At 40.4% G+C, this 17,964-nt stretch overlaps 1 pseudogene; it reads right to left on the bottom strand.

The window, feature by feature from the left end:
* Window positions 1–1,697: 1,697 nt before the first annotated feature.
* Window positions 1,698–1,870, bottom strand: LOC130026223 (uncharacterized; annotated as a pseudogene).
* Between the last annotated feature and the right edge of the window lie 16,094 nt (window positions 1,871–17,964).

The raw sequence follows: 17,964 nt of genomic DNA, 5'->3' as shown, positions 1-17,964 counted from the left end.
AAGCACAGTTAAATCATTGCAGCAGTCTGTGTGGCCCACAACCTCAATTATTGACTAGCTAGACTTTCTGCAGCAAAAGTTTGCCAACCCCTGTCCTATAGGGGCTCTTCAAACTACTTTCCTTTGATAAAAAAAAAGTCACAACTTAGCAAAATGCTATAAGAAATTTTTATGGAAGATTGTAGTCGTATAATAGCATTACAGCATATAAAGCAACTTAGCCATTTGTTTAGGAAATACCACCAAAATCCAAAAGTTCCCGAGTTTCTAACTGGTCACTGGAACTGAAGTTCTCCATTAGATACAAGAGATCAGCAGTCCACAAGGCAATACTGGTCTGTTTTTTCTAATGTGATCTCAGGTTAATCCCTGGGCAAGAATTCCTAGTGGTTGACACAATTTGCCATGACCCTTAAGAAATGGGTAAGAGCCCCGAGAAGACTAAAATCCTAATTACTTTCATCTTTGCCTAGCCCAGCTTTAACTCTGAGTCCTTATACATTGATTTCATTTCTATGCTTATGCAAGGTTCTACATTATTTCCTTTCCCTCTCCTCCACCCTCAAAAGATCTCTCACCCTCAACAGGTACTACCTGTCATCATATAAGGCACTCACCATCCATTATCCTAAAGTCTCAGGTTGCTAATAAACTCTTTTCCCATGTCTTTGTAAGTGAGAGAACACAAGTGGTGATCTTGAGATGAAAATGATGCTGCTTGCTAAAGAACAGAGTGAATGAACGTTGATATAGAAAAGTTTCTGTCACACTGGCCGAAGAGTTTCAGATAGCTCCACATTGCCATAGGATCAGTCATAAAATTTCATCACTGCTTAGAAAGGCTATTGAGTGCTTATGTGCTTATCCAGTGACCGATGGGCTTATCCAATAGATCAGATGCTTGCACACATTCACAGATAATGCCATGGGAAGATGGAGAATGTCAGAAAGGAAGTACAAACACAAAGGAACCTACGTGAAGGCATACCTCTGGTCACCTAATGAAATAGGTGGACAGAAATAGGTGGAAAGGATTGAAGTCTACTAGTAGGATATCAGTGTTAATAGAAGTTTTGTGGTGAGAAACTTTGTAATATTAACTCATACAATAGGCTAAGCAAGTGGTATAGTCAGTCCCTTGAATTTCTAACTGAATTTTTTTAGACAACAAAAGCAACAAAGGTTAGACCCTTAATAAAAGTGAAGTTTGAGCCCAAGTCTCAAATAATTGAGGTATATATAAAAAAATGAAATAACACAAACACATCAGCAGTGCAGAAGTATGGTATATGTAGATAGCTAAACTATAGAGCCAACAGTACCATAAGTATGAAATTCAAACTGCAGCACTGTAGGACTGTAGTCCCGTTGTTCATCGATTTACTCAAGCGGGCACCAATAACGTCTCCATTTCAAGATGTTACTATTTTTGGCATATTGAATATGCTACCAAAAGCTTGCCAGACTCTGCCGTGTGGGTGGGATACTCTTGGTAACTTGCCAGGTTCTCCAAAAGGGACAGAGGAATTGAACTTGGGCCGGCCACATGCAAGGCAAACACCCTACCCACGGTGCTATTGCTCCAGTCCTGAAACTGAAACCCAAACCACAACAACCAAATTAAAAATGTGCCTACCAAGGAGACAGGCTAGGGGTTGGAAAGGAAACTGGGAATATTGGTGGAGGGAAGCTAACACTGGTGGTGAGATTGGTGTTAGAACATTGCATATAAGAATCTCAACTAAAAATAAATATGTAAATCACAGTGCATTAATATCTAATAAAATTTTAATAATAAATAAGATAGAGGACGTATCAGATATTAAACTGATAAGAACAGATACTACACTTGATCTAAATAAGAATAAAAACACTAACTGCGTATCATGTAATCTGTCTTTAGTCAGGTCCTGTGCAGGAGGATGAAAGAGACTCTGAATTCTCTTTTACTAGAAGAGATTAAATGTGGACAGTCTCAGTTTTGATAAATGGAGTGGCAACAGTTTCCATTCTCAGGGCTCCTATGTAGGACATTCTCTAGACTGAATTGCAGACTGTAAGTCAAATGTCACCCATGAGAATCTTGATCCCAAAGCAGAAGCTGCATCATAAAAGTGACACTTCTCCACCTTTAGTCTTCTGGATAACTTTTACATAGATCTTCCTGGAATTATTGGTCCTCTTCCCCTAGAAAATAATTTCTTATCTATGAACACTAAAGTTTCTTTCTCTTAAATTGGGAAAAAATGTGGAGGTATATGGATGGGAAGAAATATGTAAGATAATCTCACAGAGATATCAGAAGAATAATAAATAATTTAAATGACTTCAAGGGTTCATTTTTATTTTCTCTAAATTTCATTTTTTAAAATGGGTCAAGTTGATAATTGTAGAAGAAGAAGAAGAAGAAGAAGAACAACAACAACAACAGCAACAACAACAACAACTACATATGAAGCTTCCAGGGATAGTTCTAGGACATGGAGACTGTAACCTATCTTCCTGAGACAAACCCTTGTGAGGAAACAAGATCTTAAGAGACTCCACCTTAATCAGTGCCTCCTGTGCCTCCCTTTGGGCATCGGAGCAGGTAAGCTAAGAAGTTGAAATTTAGGTGAATAAGTCTGTTTCTTGAGTGGATTCTGTCCTGCACTGTGTATTCTCTTACATTCTTGTCCTCAGATAAATGCAGACAACTGTTCATGTCAGTGGGTTATATCCAGTGCTGTAGTCTCGATGTTCTGATAATTAAGACCCCTGCCAGCCCTCCCACCTGGTTTTCCAGCTAATAGAAGGGCAACTTCACCAGAGACTTAGCACTAAGCATATTGTTCTGCTTATTGCCTTCCAAATAGCTAAAATGAATCTTCCCGGAGGCATAAGACCACTTCTAGTCCAGAAAATATTAAGAGAACAATGAAGGTGAAGACAATTGCTCTGTGACCATGCAAATGTGCGTACTTCTATAGATAGCTGGTAAATGCTTTCTTACATCCCATAACCAGGAGCACATGTGGGGTTGTATAGGGCAAGTGTCCCATGGACAAAAATAAGACCATTAATTGGCGGTGTGCAACTGTTGTAATTAAAACTCCTCTAACTAGAACAAAGGTTGCTCCTGTTGAAACACAGAAGAGGAGAAGGTGACTGCAAGTTTCAGCTGAGAAGTGTCAGCATGTTAAACCTTGCCTCTCTGCTCTCCTTCTCTCTGACAGCCACAGGGAGCCTGAACCCCTTTTGACACTTGCTGAAATGATGACAGATCTTCCTGAAGGCTCTACAACAATAAACAAATGCATTGTTCTCCTTGTCAGCTCACTAGTGAAAGGCAGCCCTCGGCTGAGCTGCCATTGGCCTCACTTGTTAGTGTTCAGAAGTGTGAGGCTGAAGCTCATTACCTTGAGAAAAGCGAAAGCTGAGAACATGTTCCAGAAATGACGCTACAAAGTCAGGGGCCTGTCAACAAGACTGGAGCCAAGGAAGATGCCACCTCCAGCTGGTGACCAAGGCCTGTATGTCCCTCCCTGAGTTCCTGCTGACTCTCACCTTGTGTAACTCTCTCCAGAACACAGCGGCTGAGGGAGCTTTGACCGGGAACATGAGGCTTCGTTTTCCTCTGCTGTTTCCTTCCCATCATTACCACCATTCACTAAAACCAGGGAAGTCAGTGCCTATGACATTTAGGAGCACTTTTTCTTTTCTTTTTTTAATTGAATAACTGTGAGGTACTGTTACAAGATTGTTCGTGATTAGGTTTTAGTCACACAATGTTTCAATGCCAGTGAATACTACCAGTGGCATTGAATTCACCAGTATTCACCAGTGAATACTACCCATCACCAATGTCCCCAGTTTCCTTCCCATCACCTACCCCACTACCCCTGCCCCAGCCGCCCTCTATGGCAGGTACTTTTCTTCTTTCTCTCTCTCTTTATTTCTGGGTATTATGGTTTGCAATACAGGCACTGAGAGGTTATCATGTATATCCCTTTACTTACTTTAAGCACTCAGTTCTTGTCCAGCTGTCGTGTCTTACTGGTTCCCTCTCTATCTCCTCACCCTTCCACTTGTGGCAAGCTTTGAGGAGCACTTCGGATACTGGAATAGGCAATTCAGTAGTCCTCATCTCCATCTTAATCTAATGCAAGTGTGGCCTGCTATGGCCAGACAATTTTTCTTAATCCACTTGGGTAGCTTCAGTTAAAAAAAAAAGTCTTGGTTTATAAACAAGAGAAATTGATTTCTTACTACTCTGGCACCTGGATATCTAAGATCAAGATGAGTACTAGCACCTAGGAGAGGCTTCCTTTAATGTCCTTACATAGTAGATGATGAAATAACATCTTTGCGGACCTGTAAATAAGCGCACAAAATCCATCGCCAAGACTATCATCAGCCTTATCTCCACCAGATACATGCCTATAGGAATTTTGATATGTGTAGCACGTGGGATTGTGGGGGAAAGAAAGAGTACATTTTAAGTACAGGACATCTTGGTCCTGGACTTTTAAACTCCAGAATTATAAGGGAGAAGTCTGCTGTCTAAACTATACTAACTATGGCACTTTGTTATGGCACTGAATTCATATAGGGAAGTGAGTTCAGTCATCTATAATGATCCAGATTCTGGGTATAACATCTTAAGGCTTATATATTGTATGGTGTATAATCTTATACACTTGACCCTTTGAGAAGGAAGTGAGATAGACTCACTAGAAAAAAGATGTGCAAATTCACAGAAATTTGTAAACCATTAGGGTCTCAGTGAGATGTCTACAAGAACTTTTAGTTGAGGATTTGGTCTTTCATGAAGGAAGAAGAAAAAGGGGATAAAATTCTCATGTAGTAATAAGATGAGAAGGCAGGTACTTATAAAGAATTGAAATCTGGAAAGAAAAGTCACACTCTTACTTCAATTTACATTCCTTTCAAATGAATTTAATAACTTTTTAGAGGGGAGGTAGGAATTTAATTGATCCTCAGATGTTCTCTTGTTTGAAAACTGAATTTTTAAAAATCTGAGGATCCATTGTTTTTTTTTAAAAAAAATAGCTTTGTTGACATCAGAGGACTCCATCAAAGCATTTTCCCTATTTCTCCAACTCTCCTTGAAAGCACAAACAAATGAGCCAAAGAAAATATGCTATGATAGCCAGGGAAATTCCTTTTTCTACTCAGATCTAAAAGCTGAAAACATTTAGGCATCTAACTATATTTAGAGGAAAGTGATAGGTGATGAAGAGACCAAGAACATGATGCAAAGGGCTAGCGCAAAGAATTTGCTAAGAATTTGCATGCAGTGACTAATAATATTTCACCAACACCACCAGTCAGAAAGAAGGTGATGGGGATTCTAGCTCAAAATCACAGAACTCATGAACTATAGACTTAACTATAGACTCAAAGTTAGTGCAGATAATTCTCAGACATTTTGCTTTTTTTTTTCCCCAGTGGTGGGAGGCACACCCAGCTCTTCTCAGTACTTATTCCTGGTTCTGCTCTCAGGGATTAATGCTGGTGGGGCTTGGGAGACTGTATGTGATGCGTAAGATCTAACTCAGGTTGTCACTTATGAAGTAAAACCATTACTTCTATATTATCTCTTAGGCCCTTTGGATGAGGCGATAGCACAGCGGTAGGGCGTTTGCCTTGCACGCAGCCAACATGGCCGACCCGAGTTCTATTCCTCTGCCCCTCTCGGAGAGCCCGGCTAGCTACCGAGAGTATCTTGCCCACACGGCAGAGCCTGGCAAGCTACCCATGATGTATTCGATATGCCAAACACAATAACAACAAACTCTCCAATGGAGGCGTTACTGGGCCCACTCGAGCAAATCGATGAACAACGGGAGGACAGTGACAGTGACAGGCCCTTTGGGTTTATTTGGAGGAGGTATATAATCGATATGTTGATCCCTTTGCCTGCATTCTTCCCACCCTGACCCACTACTCCATGGTTTTTGCATCACCACAGGAATTGGGTGGGTGTTTTAGATCTTCAGCCTCCCTCCTCGCTCTCCCTCTTCCATCTCCTCAGCTCTGCCCCTCCCATTTCCCCATCATGTAAAATCAGCAGTTGGAAGGATCTCTGTGGTCCCTTCCAATGGAAAAAAAATTCTATGATTTTATGATTCTCTGAATCCCAGTGCTGCGGTAGCTCTAATTTCAAGCTTGTCTTGAATGCTTTGCTTTGCTTCACAGAGCAAGAGAATAGCTTATGTTGCAAAATGCATCCCAGAGAGTAGTGCCCCTGAGACCAGGACCGGGGCAAGTGCAGGCGCAGCTAATGTGGGCACAGCAGCCTGACAAGAGGAGGAGGGAGCGAGTCCTGCTAGTGGGTTGTAAAAAGCTTTGCTTGGCAATTTGGCTCTGCTGAAAATTACAAAGCAGGAGCTGGAGTTGAAGATTTTGGTGAACAAAGCTGTTCCGGGGGACTCTCTCTGACTTGGCTGCATTGGAGAACTGGAAGAGCTGGCAGGGAACCAAGGTCAAACCTTGACAGGCACTGTTGACCTCCTCACCTACCTTATATTCAGGGTACTGTCCTTTGTTCCTTGCTACCCCTCCAATGCTGCATGGTGTGAAAAGGAAGGTCACTGACTCACCTTTCATTGAATGTAGTGGGTCTTCTCAAACCTTCATCAAGCAGACCCCAATATAAGTAATTTTAAGGAATATCACTTGATCACTTGACATCCCGTTAATCATAGATTGACTCAAGCAGGCGCCAGTAACTTCTCCATTCATCCCTATCGTGTGCTAGGGTAGCCCAATGTCATCTACTCATTCCAGGAACATGAAGAGCCTCAAACCGAATGTTCAGTGTCTTGATGAAGGTCTGACCATCTCGTAGGTGGGTGCCCATGTGATCTTTTGATGTTCTGTGGAATCCAGTCGGTAATAGTAGGAACATAACTTAAGGAACTTTTATGAGAATTAAATGAGACAAAATAGAGAGATTTGATCTGGTATGTGCATATATCTGTCCACTGAGAATGAGGAAGAAGCAGTATTCACTCTGTGACAAAAGAACTGATTTAGATCAGATTTTTCACAAGGAAATTAAAGAAACAAGAAACTTTGTACTAGATGCTCTTTAATTCCTCACTTCCTTACTTTTTATGGAGTGTGGGGTTCAGACATTGTGAATTATTATTGATGTCAACAAAAATCATAATAGTATTAGTAATAATAATAATAATAATAATAATAATAAATTATTTTCAAAGGGAAAAGGAATCATGTCCTCCAAGGACTTCACTTTTATTCTAGACTCACGAAATACTCTTTGAATATTTGCCTCCATTTTCATTAGTTATGTCAACAATATTCTGGTCACAATACCTGCAAAATCAATTTTCAAATTTTTGAACCAAACCCTATTGCAACCTGGATTTCTTGGTTCTGTGCTCAAGACTTACTCCTGCCTTTGTTCTCAGAGAAGACTCCTGGCAGTGCTTAGGGGACCATATTCAGTGCCAGGAATTGAACCCAGGTTGACTGCATGTGAGGAAATCATCCTACCTGCTGAACTCTCCCTTGGGGTTCTGACTTTCTTTTTAGAATGTGTCTCCAGTAGCGTTGGGTCTAGTGTCTTAGATATAGGTACCTTGCCTCTACCCAGATGAGTTCAGGGCCCCATCCCTTGCCCATATGTTTCTTCTAGATCCTCTCTTTCTTGCTCCCACACCTTTATGAAGCCCAAGGTGCGGGGCCAAGATATGGTAAACTAAAAACTATTCATTGGGGCAGAGAGATTTGTATAGCAGGTGTGGCACTTGCCTTGGATGTGGCTGACTTATGTTTGATTCCCGGCACTACATGTATGATACCCTGGGTGTGGCCAGAAGTCATCCCTGAGCACAGGAGTCAGTCCCAAGCACAGCTGCTTGTGTCCCCCAAACCAAAAATTAATTAATTAATTAACCTGTTCAGAATTCACAGGTTAGGGCACAGATTTTCACGGAGGGAGGGATGGAGGCACAACAGGGTTCAATTAAAGGTAGGAACATTTTATGCCTGAAATATTAGTATAAAAAACTTTCTATGTCCCTCATGAGCAGCTCTCTAGCACGGCCATGGCTCCAGAGACACAAGGACTTAATCCAGAACCTGGTAGCATGTGGCAGAAAAGTGAATGGACTATGCATTAAACTACGGCACCATGCCTTCCAGGAGGAAAGGTGTGTCTCTGCCTTCCGCCTTTTACCCCACCCGCAGCAAGGTGACTGCCGCCTCAGAACTTATTGGAAAGCCAGGTATGAGCCGGCGGTGACGGGGCAACTGCAGCCTCATGGGATGGGGGGCCGTATGGGCTCATCCTTCATGTCCTACAGAGGTCGCGAGTTGCCCCCATGAGCAGCTCTCCGGCACAGCCATAGCACAAGATGCACAGAAACCAATCTCATAATTATCTGGCTCTTGGCAAAAATCCCTCCAGACTTAATTAGTAAAATATCAGAAATCCAAAATTGCACGGACGCAATATGGTTCTCATAACCAGCTATAGAAGACAAATTATTTCGCAATGCCTTTTCAGCAGTTCTGATTGTTGGGGGGAAATTCTAAACAATGATGGTCCATCTTTTGTCGAAATAATGAATGTAATCAAAGTAAAGAGAGATTTAAGTAGAAATCATCTGCCTCACAGGCATCGGGAGGGTGTGGGATGGTGGTATATTGGGGTTCTTGGTGGTGAAAAATAAGTACTGGTGAAGGAAAAGGTATTTGATCATTGTATGACCGAGACTTAAACCTGAAAGCTTTGCAACTTTAACCACAGTGATTCAATAAATAAATATAACAAAAAAAACTTTCTAAACACAATTACTAAATTAAAAATTAAAAGTAAAATTTAATTTTTATTACATATATAAAAGTCCCACAGAACCCAGGTAATGTGGAACTTTGCAATCTTGGATTCTGGACTCAACTGGATCCAGGAGCAGAGATCCTCTGCCTGCTTCCCCCAGTCTAAGGTGACCCAGGGGTCACACCCATAAGCCACACCCTGCTGGCACCAAATAATCTCCTCATCAACCACCATCCAGAACTCAGGCTGATCCTCCCGGACAGGAGTATAAAATGAGGCCCCCATAACCATGCCACCAGGCTCCGGGCCAGGCTGTTTTCACTTGCGGTGCCCCAAGGGACCCAGCTCCCGCAGCCGACCTCCACTATCCAACCGGCGCCATGCTCCAAGCCACTTTCTGGACTGCCTGGCTGCAAAGTAGCTGAGTTCCTACTCATTTTCCATGATAACCACACCATGTTTGATGGAGTTCAGACAGTAGGCAACAAATCACAGAGAGAAATGTATATATATGCCTCTCGGAGAGCCTGGCAAGCTACCTAGAGTATTCCACCTGCATGGGCAGAGACTGGCAAGCTCCCCGTGGCATATTCCATATGCCATAAGCAGTAACTATAACAGGTCTCATTCCTCTGACCCTGAAAGAGCCTTGTTTGGAAAGACGAGTAAGGAGAGGCTGCTAAAATCTCAGGCTGATCCTCCCAGACAGGAGTATAAAATGAGGCCCCCATAACCATGCTACCAGACTCTGGGCCAGGAGTCTAAAATTGGGATGAATAGAGACATTACTGACTGGTCCCTGCTTGAGTAAATCGATGAACAATGGGATGACAATGATACAGTGATTACATATATCCAGAATCCAGCAGAAAGGTATTGAAATGAAGTGATCCAACTTTCATGAGACTTCTATAAAATATTTCCAGTTGTAGTCATGGTATATACAATTTATTTGTATTATGAACATATATAAATGCATGCATCTCTGTATGATGGGATTTTTAATGTATTTTTCTTTATTATTTTCTATAATTATCTTTATTTTTAAACTTACTTTCAAAGGGCATTTATTTTTCTTTCAAATCATAAAAAAAGTTATTAAAGTCTTTCCTAAGCATTCTGGGCTGTCCAATATTTTGAGCAAGTAAAAGCTTATCTCTCAATTATAGCCATGTCTCTCTTTCATTCATTTGTTTGTTTGTACCCATGGTTATTTGTGTTCATTTTTTCACTCCTGGTTCTGTACCTTGGGGTCACTTCTGGAGAGATACTAAGAGGATCATGAGTTACCATGGATGGATCATCCCAGTCCTCCTGCAAGCCAAGCACAACTTTGAACCGCCTTATGAGCCACCTCCCAGGTCCAATTATGCCCCTTTTGTCTAAGAAACTGCAGTTGTTCTTTATTATTATTATTATTATTATTATTATTATTATTATTATTATCAGTGAAACACCATGAGGTACAGTTCTAGACTTACAAACTTTCATGCTTGGGTTTCAGTTATACAATGATCAAGTACCCATCTCTCCACCAGTGCCCGTTCTCCACCACCAATGATCCTAATAACCCTCCCATCCCCCACCCTAGCCATGCCCCCTCGCCCCCTCTGTGGCAGGGCATTCCCTTTTGCTCTCTTTCCTTTAAGGTGTTGTGGTTTGCAATAGAGGTATTGAGTAGCCATCTTGTTCAGTTTATAGTCTGCTTTCAGCATGCATCTGGCATCCCGAGCAAATCCTATGTAGTCCTTTAATCAGAAGGAACATCTTTCTCTGAGGTGTTCATTTCTTCAATTAAACTGGAAGAAGCCAATGTAGAAAACTACTCAGTTCTTCTCAATTTTTTTTATTTTCTCTTTCTTTACAAATCTTTAATCAAACAATGAGAGACCCATTCCATGACCTGCCAAAAATAGCACTTACACAATCAGAAGTGTTTAGGTCAAGAGGTATTAGCTCAGGTTTGGGCAAGGTTCATGTTATGAAATTCCTCTTGGAGGTGAAGGAAAGTGACTGTTGCAATGAGCAACTGAATCTAAGCAATAAGGAGTTATTGTTGGGGGGGAGTAAAGCACAGTGGGAAAATACTGTGGTGGATAAATTGGTTATTGTTGCTAACTCAGTGATTTTTCAAAGTTGAGTTGCTTAGAAGAAAAGAGCTTTATAGTATGAGGTGATGGACAGATGAGATATTAGAAGTCAAGATTTGTGGGAGCCGTACAATTATTAGTTATACTAGATATTGAGCTATAATCCTTGGAATATGCAGTTTAATTGGAATGGAAGATATATTCTTCAGAGTAAGGAGCTCTAAGACCAAGTTAATAACTGGATCTTCTTAAATCAGTGTTGAAGTTGCCACAAAAGAAAATAATAATAATAGAGGATAAAATGGGGAGGGTAATACAGACTAGAGATGGGACAGGGTAGGGATAAAACAATGCTAAAATATTCAGGGAGTAAAGTGAGGAACCCTTGGAGCCAGGTCCTTGTAAATGGTTGGAAGCCTTGTAAATGGCTGTTTCAAGTAGCACGAGTAAACAAGCCTGGAAGCAGACCAGGGGGGTATATGGTCATACAGCAATACAGATTCCAAGCTCTGATAAAAGAAAATAAAGGAGCCTCACTTACCCGCACATCAGGAGGTTAGTATTCCCCAGACAGCAGGCTTCAGTTCCAACATAAGAAAAGAAGAAATCGGAATGCATCTAAGTATACCACACTTCCTTGAAGGTTTAGCATAACTATGAAATTCTTATTCAGCCAAATAATATAAACTGAAGAAGCAGTTATTGTTAATTCATATGAAAAACATATTGAGTGCTCCCAGAGATCCTCCCAAACCTACAAAATCTGCCAAACAACAAATGAAACTTAAAACACAATGATGTGGTGTAAAAGCAGAAATGGTGTATGTATAGAGAGCCTGCTTGAAGCAGTTGCCTGGAAAGGAATTTGGAGGACCCATATTCCCCATTTGGAATGCGCAAGGCTCTAGAAAGGTTGTGACAAAACAGACTCTGATTTTTTTTTTCCCTTTTATTGTACAAGTGAGGGCTGGAGCGATAGCACAGCGGCAGGGCGTTTGCCTTGCACACGGTTGGCCCAGCAGAGCTGGGTTTGATTTCTCCACCCCTCTTGGAGACCCCGGGAAGGTACTGAGAGTATCTCACCCGCACAGCAACACCTGTCAAGCTACCCAGGATGTATTTAATATGCCAAACACAGTAACAACAAGTCTCACAATGGGCCCTCTCGAGCAAATCCATGAACAATGGGACGATAGTGCTACAGTGCTACCCATTGTACAAGTGAGACTACTCTGATTTTTTTTTTTTTGTGTGGAAAAAGGGTAGTGAAAACAGATAGGTCTCTCCTAAATGGAGGCTTCACAGAAAAGTGATGTGATATAACTGTGAATTTTGAAAGGTAGTGAATACCTGTCCAGGTTTCCTGATTAAAAAAATGAAGGGCTTCTAAGGAATTGAGAATGTGAAAGTTTGGTTAAACAATATGCAGAGATATCTGAGATGAAAATTTGGGAGGTTTCAGGAAATGCAGAAAGTCTTAGAGATCACTAAACCAAACTGCTGATCCCTGTGAGCTAACTAAAGTTTTCTTGGTGTTGATATCTCTGGAAAACCAAAACAAGGAGAAGGAATTATATCGAAGGAAGAAAGAGTGATTTGGAAGAGTCTGCGAGTCTCTTTAGCATTGTTACCGCCCTTTTCAGGACCGAGTAAAGGTCATGATACTCAGTATTCTTTCAAAGGAGCTTTAGGGAAATGGAATGAGGGCAAAGTCTTTTATCTCATCTGGGACCAAGAACAAGGCAAACTCACCTGGTCAGGTGCATGTGCCACACACACACACACACACACACACACACACACACACACACACAAACCACATAGCTGATTCAGGAAGCTTGTTTTTTATGCCTAATGTCTTAACCTTCTCAATGTGGGCAGGGGAAAAGCTAAGAGCTCCACCTCCCAGGCACTTAATGGCTTTTTATTTTATTAGTGCTTGTCTTTTTATTTTACTTATTGTTTGGATTTAGAGAGAGAGAGAGAGAGAGAGAGAGAGAGAGAAACTGAAGCCCACAATACTGCCCTGGCTTGCTTCCAGGGGACAAGGAGGTCCTGTCTGTTAGCAGAGTAGTTGCATGTGTGTGTGATTCTCCCTGATAGCTAGCCCTCACAGCCATCCTCATGGCAGACACATGAGTGATTTATTGCTTTTTAGTTGGTAATAAAGTTTTCAGCAGCTCTTTTCAGCTGTTGCAACTTCCTCCACCACAAACTCTCACACTCTTTCTTTCTCTCCTTTCTGCCTTTCTCTCTGTCTCTCTCTCCTCTGTCTCTGTCTCTCTCTCTCTTTCTCTCTCTCTCTTTTTCACACACACACACACACACACACACACACACACACACACACACACACGCTGACACTGCTTTGTTCTTATTTCACATAACATGAACTCATAAACCTTTCATCAAGTCAGCCAGGTGGAAAAATCCCTTTGTTGAAAGAAGCATTCATTCAGGGTGGTGGAGGCGAGCCTTTGGGCAGAGGGAGTGGTAAACAAGGTGGGGAAGAGAAGAAAGGGTGCTGATGGGAAAAGTTTCATGTGTGGGGAAGTGAGTTCAACTTCCCAGGGGTGTGCCCTCTTGATGAGAGGTCTCCTTCCCCCTCCCATACCCCATCTGCCAACATCCTCAGAAGCTGACAAATCTGTCATTATAGGACTGGGAAGTGGAATTCATAATACACATATTCAAAGAAGGAGAGCTTTGGATTAATACCCACTGATGATGACTAGGCTTAAGCAGAGTCAGGAATCCCTGTGGTTCAGGCCAGCATCCTGTGAGGGGATGGATTTCGTCGTCCTTCCCCCATGATTCCATGCACCCCTGTTTCCATCTTCAACTGCCACATCTTGTCAAGGTCACCCCAACCACCAGACCCTGCCCTGCACATTAGCACCTCTCCAGTTCACTCAATTAACCCTAAACATTGCATACCCTAGAGCCAAGCTATAGAAAAAAGGTTTTGGAGGAGGGCCCAGAGGGATCAAGAACAAAGGGGAAAGTAGAATAAATTTTTGTGATGTCCTTTGTTATTCAAGGAGCAATTCACTACAAAGTTTCTGTGCAACTAGAGACCTTATTTCCTCATTAAGGTTCACTTGACAGGAACTCTTTAAATTCCTGGGATTTTGATGAAAGCCTATGATAAAATGAGGATTTCCAGAGGTCCTGTTAAACACCTGGATGTTAACCTCGCCCTCCCAGAGATTAGATGAAGACTTCAATCTTTAAATTCTTATTTCCTTTCCCCTGCATGATACTTGATGAGAACCTATGGCTATGAAGAAAATTAACTATGTCCACAGTCATGAGCTACACTGGGGAGTAGGGATATTCTCTCACAATTATGGGATACCAGGAAAGAAAAAAGTGTATTTTTTTTTATAAAAACTAGCCATATTTACCAATTTTTTCCAATTTTTTTTTTGCTCTATTCTCTCTCTTCTTTTATTTTCTTTTATAGAGGGTTTTATTTGTTTGGGTGTTCTTTTTAAGGTACCAGAGATTGATATTAGAGCATTTGAAAATTCCTTTTGATTTCTCTTTAAAATCACTGACACATCTACCTCTCCAGTTTGTTAGTATATCTCTCTAGAGTAATTGTTAAATAAACATATTGGGGATAATTTTATGTTTTCAGGAGACATGCAAAGCTGGTAAAGAAATTTTCTCTCTGTTCTAGCACTCCTATTCAGTCTTCCTCATTGTTAACATCTAAAATTACAAAGTTACATTTGCCAAAATTAAAAAGTTAGTATTAGTGCACTACTATTAAATCAACTGCAGACTTGACTTTACCAAATTTTCCACTCGTTTTCATTTACAAGCCAGAACCAGTCTAGTTTGCTTCATTGTATTGAGTTGTCATGCATTCCCAGTCTTTACTGGTATGTGACAGTCTCTCAGTCTGACTTTTGTTTCAAATGACCTTGACAATCTTGAGAAGTAATAGCCAGGTTCCCTCAAGAATGCTACAATCTGGCTTTACCTGTTGTTCTTCTAATGTTTAAAATAATGTCTGCTGTTTTTACACACAACACTTCTGACATCAAATGTATGTCATTGTTTTTTCCCTGACACCAGCCAGTTTCTTGACACCCAGAAGTGTGAATTCTGCTGCTCAAATCTGTCCTAAATACCCTAAGTTAGCATCAGATTCCACAGATTCAGGACTCAGGATCCACACCTCTCCTCAGAGACCAGTTAGTAGCAAATCCTCAGAAGATCCCATACTTGGTCTGTCCTGGTTGCAGTCAGAGGTGCCCATGATTTTCTCTTGGTTTAATAAAGTACTGAAATTACTCAAGAAATTTAAAATAAATGTGCTCTCTGATTAGTTTATAACAAAACATAGCCAAACAACCTGATGGAAAGTATATGGTGTGAGTTCAGAAGGCTTCTGCGTTCAGGAGCTTTTATTTCTGGTGAACTGGGATACTCTACCCTCTTAGTATGTGAAGTGCTCACATTGTCAGAAGTTTTTGGAACTCCATTGTTTAAAAGTGATTGTGGAGGTTTATTTACACAGGCAACATCGGTTAAATCACTGGCCATTGATAATTAGGTCAACTTACAACCCCTTTCTCCCTCTTCTATCCTTTGAGTTCATGTGGTGAAACTGAAAATTCCAGCCCTCTAGCAGGTCAGTGTGTCTCAGAAAGATAGCACTTGCCTTGAACATGTGAAGCTCCGAGTTTCAATCCCAACACCACTGCCCCCGAAACTCCCAGACCATAAAAGTTCTAAATCCCTAGTCACTTAGTCTGGTCATAGTTTTCTGGTGAGTAGACATCATGGTAAGTTGTCCAGGAGTCTAGTCACTAATTATCTTATTTGCATATGACGATATCTTAAGACTGGAGATCCCAAGGGACTTACCAAGTGTAAAAAGTATCGGGGTCAAATACCACTTTTTTATTTATTATAAATAAGAGTGTAAGGTTTAGGAGAGAACATAGCACAGAGTAAATCCCTTCTTGTCACAGGATGCCAATGAGGTATATGATGTTCACATGACTCATACTATGAAAGTTACAGTAAATTTCATTGCTTGATTAATGTCATGTTGGTTTCCTTGCTCTAAAGTCACTACATATTTCAGAAAAGCAAAATAGTTTAATTGAAAGAAAATTACTTAGAGATATATGAGAGGAGCAGAGAAAGAGAGAAATAAATACACACACACACACACACACACACACACACACACACACACACACACGAAAAGAAAAGAAAGAGAAAGCATGGGCTTCCACAGAGTGGAAAAGGCCTAAGGTCTTAACCTATTCTAATTTAGTTTTTAAAAGTGAGTCACTAAGTTTAGAACTCCCTTGAGCCAAATAGGGAAGAGTAAGTTCCTATTCTTAAAGATACAATTGTTACATGTATTATTTAGACTCCCCCTAGAAGGAATATTTGCCTCTTCTCCCACTTATATGTTTATTATTTAATTATTCATTTCTGTCAGTATTGTCTTATGGATAATTATTTTGTACTATTAGATTTTGCTGCCCCGATGTTTCATACTTTGACCAGTAGGACCTCTTTGTTTCCTATGTCTCTGCATAGCTCCATCCTTTCAGGATTTTTTTTCTTTACTTTCTTATCTTCTGGTACTCAGGGGTGATCCTGATTCATCTTGTATTTTTCTTGTCCTAGTACTCGAACCAGGGTCAGGGTACAGTATTCAGATTTAACTGAATAGTGAATGTTCAGTTCAATTTTAATTTGGGATAACTATTTTCTATTTTTAGAATTTTATTTGTTTTGTTATTGAAGTTTCCACTTTTCTGCTGATATTTCCTATTTGTGGATTCATTACATTTCTCTTATATTCCTGGGCATAACTTCTTTAAAATTATTTTCTGTAAGTTCTAATATCTGGTAAATTGGAGATTAGCCTCTATTGAGAACTTTTTCATTTGGATCATGTTTTCTTATCTAGACATATCTGGTAATTTGGGATTGTATCCTAAATATTGTAAAAAAATATAAAATAAATATTCCGGTGTGCTTTATTCCTCTATAGAATCTTGATTGTGTGTGTTTCTATATATTAGTATGAGTATGTGCTTGTTAGTAGTGAGTTAACTCGGCAGGACTCAAAGCTCTGTTTCTCTGTAGTAGAACATGATACAAATGACCTATTTTAAACATTTGCAAAATTCCCAGACAATTTATTGCATTTATAGTCTTACATTGCTCGTTCTTCCTTCATGGAAGAAAGTTTGATCTGAGAAATAAGCCTTATTATAATAGACAAGCAGCAGCTTGAAATTATAAAAAAAATAAAACTTACTTAGTACTCTGATAATATATTTCAACAAGGTCCAGAACGATAGTGCAGTAGGTATGGTACTTGTCTTGTCCACAGCAGGATGGGTTTTGATTGCCAACAGTACATATGGTTCCCTCCGTTCCACCAGGAGTAATCTCTCGAGTGCCGAGCCAAGAGTAAACAGACAACCATTGATTATGGGCCCCAAATTATAATACCAACATACCAGCAAGGTAAAGTTCTCTATGGACTGATATCACCTAGGAAGTCTTCCTTAAAAAAATGAAATTGATTTGATATTGAAGAAAAAGCAAAGATTCAAATAAATGGATAAGAAACATAACCTTTTAGAAGAATGACAATTATATGAACAAAACCCACCATCTTATTTGTGGACTATAAGTAAACAAGTTAAACTAAAACAAATAATATTGGACCTGGTGGTCCAAAATTAAGAAGAAAAATTATTTGTATCGTACTTGTGGGGCATGACACAAAAATTCATTACAGTGGATGTATGGTGAGTTAAGACAAAATGTAATAGAAATAATTCATTGTTTTACTTTTGGAGATACTCTGATATAACATTATAAAATATGAAGAATACCCCATCAACGGCCAGGATGCAAGACTATAACACCAAGCTCCTGGAAGAGAACAAAGCAGAGTCTCCTACCCCTGTGCCTGACTGTCCTCACCAGGGCCCGACAGCTGAAGACCTCCAGGACCCAGTCAAAACCATGCTGAGACCACTCTCCACACGCTTGGATGAGCCTCATGCA

The sequence above is a fragment of the Sorex fumeus genome, unplaced genomic scaffold, assembly GCF_029834395.1.
Source record: "Sorex fumeus unplaced genomic scaffold, SorFum_2.1 ptg000033l, whole genome shotgun sequence".
In the NCBI taxonomy this organism is placed as follows: domain Eukaryota; kingdom Metazoa; phylum Chordata; class Mammalia; order Eulipotyphla; family Soricidae; genus Sorex; species Sorex fumeus.
The sequence above is the reverse complement of the archived record's forward strand: the minus strand, read 5'-3'. Positions and strand labels throughout refer to the sequence as shown.